The following is a 6,132-nucleotide window of genomic DNA, read 5'->3' as shown; positions in this document are numbered from 1 at the left end:
TGTGTGTGTGTGCGCGTGTGTGTGCGCGTGTGCGTGTGTGTGTTGGGTTGTGAAAGACCTGTCGGCGCTGGAAGTCACTGTTCATTGAGCTGCAGACTCAATGTGACAGATCATTGGTTATTGACAGGTTTCAGTCTGACTTGCTGCCCGCTTTTTTTCTCAAAAAAGTTTCCCCAATTACAACTCGTCAACCGTCAGCTTCCTTCCTCATGAGTCCTTTCCACCAACTCTGATTCTCTCTGTCACTTACTCTCACTCTCAGTCACACATGACCTTATGAATGGGTGACAGCCTTTCATTTGTAAGCCCTCAGACACAGGAAGACCGCGGTGTCAGTGTTAACTCTGCAGTTGATTTAAAATAAATGTACACCTTTACACCCGCTTGAATGCAGGCACCTGCAGTTCCCCCCACCCACTGTGCACAGTTGCATGCAAACACACAAGATTTGTCCTCTGGATGTCCTCGTTCTGAAAAGTCAGTTACTGTATACTAAATCTTTACATCTTGTTACTTTTTCACCACACTCGCAGGACTTTTTTTTCAATATTTAATGAAGCACTTGAACCCTGATTTAAAAAACGGATTTTCTTTTTTATGTATTTGGAAGCTACTCCCTTCTTTCTTGGTTTTGCATGAACAGGTTCCTAACTTAATGATTTCATGAGTGTTTGATGTTTGTTTTTTGAAAATGATTTCACAATGACTAATTTGCTGTGGGGCCTGATAGCTTCATAACATTTGATGTATTTTTGATTATCCCATGTAAAATCTTATTAGCTTGCAGAGCATTTCCTTTTTCATCTTTTTCAAGCAGTTTATGCTTGATGATTGAATAAAGACACAAATTGTGTTTTTATTTCAAATTTAGGCTGGCTTTGTTTTTGTTTGCTTAGCTCTGGATTTAGCGTTCAGCGTGTAAACTAATGGAATAGTATTTGTCTTTGTAGGGGACTGAAGTGACCATTGGTTGGACAATGACCAGGGTGATTTTATAAACATAATACAATACAACACAATTAATTTTCTGATCTTTGCATGTCAGGTAATCTAGTTGCGACACACACACACACACACACACACACACACACACACACACACACACACACACAGACACACACACACACACACACCATAAATCAGTTTACCTGTTACCATTGTAATGCCTTACAGAACATGTTTTGCACTGAAGACATTTAAAATATTAAATGATTACATTGAAACATTACACAACTGTTATCTAGATCATGTTTTCTTTTTTTTATTGAAATGATTGATCAGCTTCCTAACCAAACACACAATAGCACCTTTCACTTTTAGTGCATCACGACTTGCTGTTTTTTACAAACTTAACACAAGTCCTTTTTATGATAAATACCCTGTACTGTGTGTTGTAGTGTGACTTTTCACTTTTTGAAAAAGGCCAGACTTTGAGTTTCACTACTAGTCCAGATAGTTTTGGTGAGAAGAAAAAAGAAGTGTGTTTGTGTGTGTATTGTGGTGCTTTATTTAAGTGTTGCATATTTGTAGGACATGTATTTTCTATCTTGGATAAGGTAATGGTTGGAAATTGAATATATAAACAACACTTTAACACTGGCTACTGGTTAGATGCTGTAGTGGGATTGTCAACTTCTGCAGTACAGGACAACATTATAGGTTAATGTTACAATATTCCTGTAACAAAGACAAGGTAGATTTTTTTTTATTCACTCAATAGGGAGTGCCCAAAAATAATTTAAAAGTTTCATTAAAAAAAATATTGTGTATTGTAACACTGTCACTTAAAAATTGGTAATGTGGCAATAAGAGTTGTGTATCATGATAAAGTCATCAAATGTATTACTCAATGTAGAAATATGGGCTTTTTTAGGGATATTTTAAAAGATTCGTAGTCACTCATCAGCAGTTCAAATCAGGAAAGTTGATTTTCTATGAATGACAAATGGAAAGTGTGTTACTGAAATTCAGTCTCACAAAAGAGCTTTGGATCTGAGGCTTAAACGTCATGAGGCTCTAAAACTGTCAACAGCCATTTTCATCACCTCTGTTAACAAAATGACCAACTGCAGAGTTTTTTACTGGCTGGAAATAAAATGGCGATAATATGCAAAGACCTAGAACAAGTTAAACATAAGTGACTTAAATTTTCCATTATATATTTATGACTGTCAGATTTTCCCTTTGAGAGCAAAACCAAAAAAGAAGTTTTGACAGTTTTTCAGTCAGGTAACGTGGTCTTCCTTTTTCAACTGTTTTTCTTATTACTGTCTGTTTGGGACAAAAGAAACTGCGTGCTAGACATTTCAAACCTAATAAATGACTTCTTTGTGAGTATTGTGGAAACAGATTCTTGTATCTCTGGCAGATTGGGTTTCACTCTTGTTTTCCTGCTGTGCAAAGCATTTAAAGTAAAATCTATAACCCTCTGTCTGCAGTAGTTGGATAATAATAAAGATAATTTTGCTTTGAACTGCCACACATTCACAATAAAACCCTCCTCGGATGCCTTTTGGGCTGATAACAATAAGTGATAGCCAGGTTGGAGCTGTGTGTCTGATCAGACTTGTCAGGTTTCTTATGTCCTGTGACTAACGTACAGATGTCTCGTCTTCAAGGCCGGCGGTGCATGCACAGTCATTGTTTAAGGCAGGAGAAAATTCTGCAAACTCACATTACTCCAGGCTTTGATCAAGATCTAAAGGAGTTCTACATCAAGAGCTTCCATGCAGTTATTCCTTATAAGTGTTCATTTAGCAGTTTTTTTGTTGTTGCCACTAGTCATAAAAAACCTGCACAGGCTTCCCACCTTTTTTAACAAGTCTGGAGAGTTTTTAGATTTGATTTAAAAAAAGAGACCTTATACTTTTTGTAAATGAATGTGCTTCCAACTTTAAAATTACATGATATCACCCAAATTTCTTATTATACCCTAAGTCTATGGACCTCTCATGGCAACCAGTGAAAAACCTTTTTTTTCAATCCTATTTTGATGACTGCATGTAAACAGGTACTGAAATATTTATTTTCATTAGCCATTTAAACAGCTTAGTAGGAATATTTTTGTTTTTTAGAATAAGGGCAAAAACCTTAAGATTTTGTGCATGTAAACATAGTTGTTAAACACTTTGCAACATGAGAAACAATTATGACTACTGTCCTGTCTTATCCCACAACAGGCTCATTTTATACACTTCAATTCCCTTAAATTTAATGTGCACATGAGGTCAATAGAAGAACTTCAGAGAATGAAAAAGCCCCTGCTGCTATGCTCCATATAACTTCAGGGAAACAGATTCATCTCTTTCTGTGCCCAGTCCTCCCAGTCCTCCTTTTTCTTATCTTTGCTGGGGCTTCGTCAGCCAGTGAGGTGGTGATCTACAACAGGAAAAGATCAAAATCACCCATTGCATGCAGTAATGGAACAGGGAGCTTTCCGGTCTTTGACATGCTGTCTGGGCCTACAGTGTCCTTGTTTGATCTGTTGTAAGTAGCTTTGTCTACGCTAGATTTCTAACTCTGATTCATGCCACTTTTTCACCAGTCATATGTGATGATATGTGAACCGGTAAAAAATAGAAGACTTCCTTAATTAAGGATCCAGCTGTAGTGATGAGACCCGTTAGGTCGCTAATGCTGCTGGTGATTCACTGTCTGCAGGAGTCCAGTGTGTTCACAGCTTGTCAGTGGTGACTGTGGTGACACTGAGTTTAGTTTGTGTAGAGGTCTGACAGATGAAAAAGTGCGAGGTGAAAATGTAGAAAAGAGAGAAATGAAGAAGAGAGGAACAAAGAACACAAGACAGACACCATTTTACAGTTATCTGTCATATTATATGAGCTCATCTTCTGGCTTTGCACTTAAAATGACTGTTCTCAATAATCCATCATCTTGATTGAGTCAGACACTCTCTGTGTCTTGTAGTGAGTTTGGCAAATCCTTCAGAGCCATGTGTCAAGGGAGGCCTATCACTGTCGGGCTCTTGGGGAGAAGGCCATTGAGATGCACAGAGCAAGAGTTGAGACCTGAAAAGGTTATCCAGTAGAAACAGGTGCACGTCTCCATGAGAATGCACCCATTTCCATGTGAGTCCATATCTAAAGGCAGGGGTCCATTACCAGCACAATGGGCCTGCAGATGGTTGTCCCTGCCACACAGGGCTGTCGGTATTAGAGGATCACAGCAGGCAGCCCTGCTCAGAGGGATGCCAGGACAGAGTCACAGGTCATGGCAAGGCAGCCGGGGGTTGTATCACCGGGTCATACTGGAACTGCAATCAAATTTTTATTAAATTATAAGATAGACTCCGGTTCTTGTTACCTTACCTAGGTACTTTAAGGTAGTTATTGGAGTAAGTATAAATCAATTAACAAAGTTGAATTACTTTGAGGAATTTAAATTTCTCTCTGCATTTACACTGTTCCACCTGGTTTCTTTCTGGGTTTTGATTCTGTGTATGTGGGAGAATTTTGTTCTTAAAGGACAACCTTTAGAAAATACTCACTTGATTTGTGTAACTCAGCCTCATACTAGCTTCAAACAGTAGGAAACGAAGGTATGATTACAGAAAGCAAAACCTGTTTCAATGTTCATGGGCACCCAAGTGTTGTTTTCAGACAGGCTTGAACAATTGTGAACCTTCTTTGTGAATTGTGAAATCCTTTATGTAATCCATTTTCTTGTTATGTTCCTGTTTTTTACTATAGTCTTGAGGTCAAACAATTTCTTCTGGATGTTAACTATCAAACAACTCAAGTAAAGTTGGGTCACTGGAGAAGTGAAATTGCTGAGAACCATGCAAAATATTTTGGGTTTTCACAGTAGTGCAGTTATATGCGTACATGTAAAAGTACTGGAGTTAGGGGAGAATAGTCTGTTACTGCTTGTTTCCACTGAATTTCATCCATCTTAAACCCCCCCCAGCTCATATAGAAACTAGGTTTGTCTGGTTTCATGCTGAATGTGGGGTTGTCTGGGTTAAAGGTAACCGTATCCTTGTCTTGTAATAGTTGAAAGTCACCTAGCAGAGGGGTTTTTATCTCACCACATAGGTCTATGTAAAGCAAATTGCACCAATTTGAGGCAAAGAATTTCCTGGATCAATCTAATTTTTGTGCAATAAATATACAGGACGAAGCTAAAGTGAGCTGCAGTCTTTGCTAAAGCCTATTGGCTTACGTTATCTTAAATGTGGGGATGTATTGCACCTTTTGCAGCCTACAGCTGTTGCCTATCTTTTCTGTATAAGAATGGTGGTGATCAAAAATCCAAAATGTCAATGTAGTTCTTTAACCATTCACAGTTCTGTCACATCACTGATCCTATAATAGCCCTCTTTGAGCCATATGAGCAAAGTATTCCCGTTAACCCAATCTGCCAGAAGGGAGTATTTTCAATCCTATTAGTCATCGGGTGCTCCGGTCACCTGAGAAGCACCCTGACAAAGATGGCATTGATCAGTCCTTCCACGGCCTGCCCTTCTCTCCTCAAACACAGTCAAAAGCCTCCCTTAGGATGACGGGATAAGAGGCAAACAGAGAAAGACAGTGAGAGTGAGAGATGGAGCGGCAGGTCGCGGCTGACTCTCTTTTTATACAGCGTCGTTAAGTTTAATGCGAAGCCCGGCGGGGCGTCCATTTTCTCAACTCCTCCACTTCCATTCAGATTACCTTGGCCCGCAAGCTCTGACAGAAATACAGAGGCAGTAAGGGCCAAAAGGCTCAGAGTAAAACCTGAAGTCTTATTGTTCAGATCTTGTACTGTAGGCCTATTTTGTCAGTTAATAGCACAATGAGGGATTTAGAAGGGGTTCACAAAGATCGGTATGTAATTGTAGCTTTGACAAGTAAGTGTGTATGTGTGTGGGTGTTTGTGCGAGAGAGAGAGAAAGATACAAAGACAGGGAGAGGTCAGATGTGTGTTCTAGGTCTGAGGTCCGGTGTCATATTATGTGCCTCATGGGCACATTGTGTGTCCCAGGACTTCCTGCTTCATTCAGCCTTGATTCATTTGTTTTGTCTAAAGTCTCACAGTCTGCACCAAGCTACACATGCTGCTTGCTCATCAAATCATTCCTACACATTAAATTACTGATGTATTTATTCATCAGGATGGGAACTGGCTTGCGTGTTG

At 39.3% G+C, this 6,132-nt stretch overlaps 1 protein-coding gene across 1 annotated transcript in view; it reads left to right on the top strand.

The window, feature by feature from the left end:
- The window catches only part of LOC117955950 (vacuole membrane protein 1-like), a 53,847-nt gene that overhangs the window by 38,596 nt on the left and 9,119 nt on the right, over positions 1 to 6,132 (top strand).

The sequence above is a fragment of the Etheostoma cragini genome, chromosome 13 (genome assembly GCF_013103735.1).
Source record: "Etheostoma cragini isolate CJK2018 chromosome 13, CSU_Ecrag_1.0, whole genome shotgun sequence".
NCBI lineage: Eukaryota > Metazoa > Chordata > Actinopteri > Perciformes > Percidae > Etheostoma > Etheostoma cragini.
Note: the sequence above shows the minus strand (reverse complement) of the source record. Positions and strands in the feature narration are given on the sequence as shown.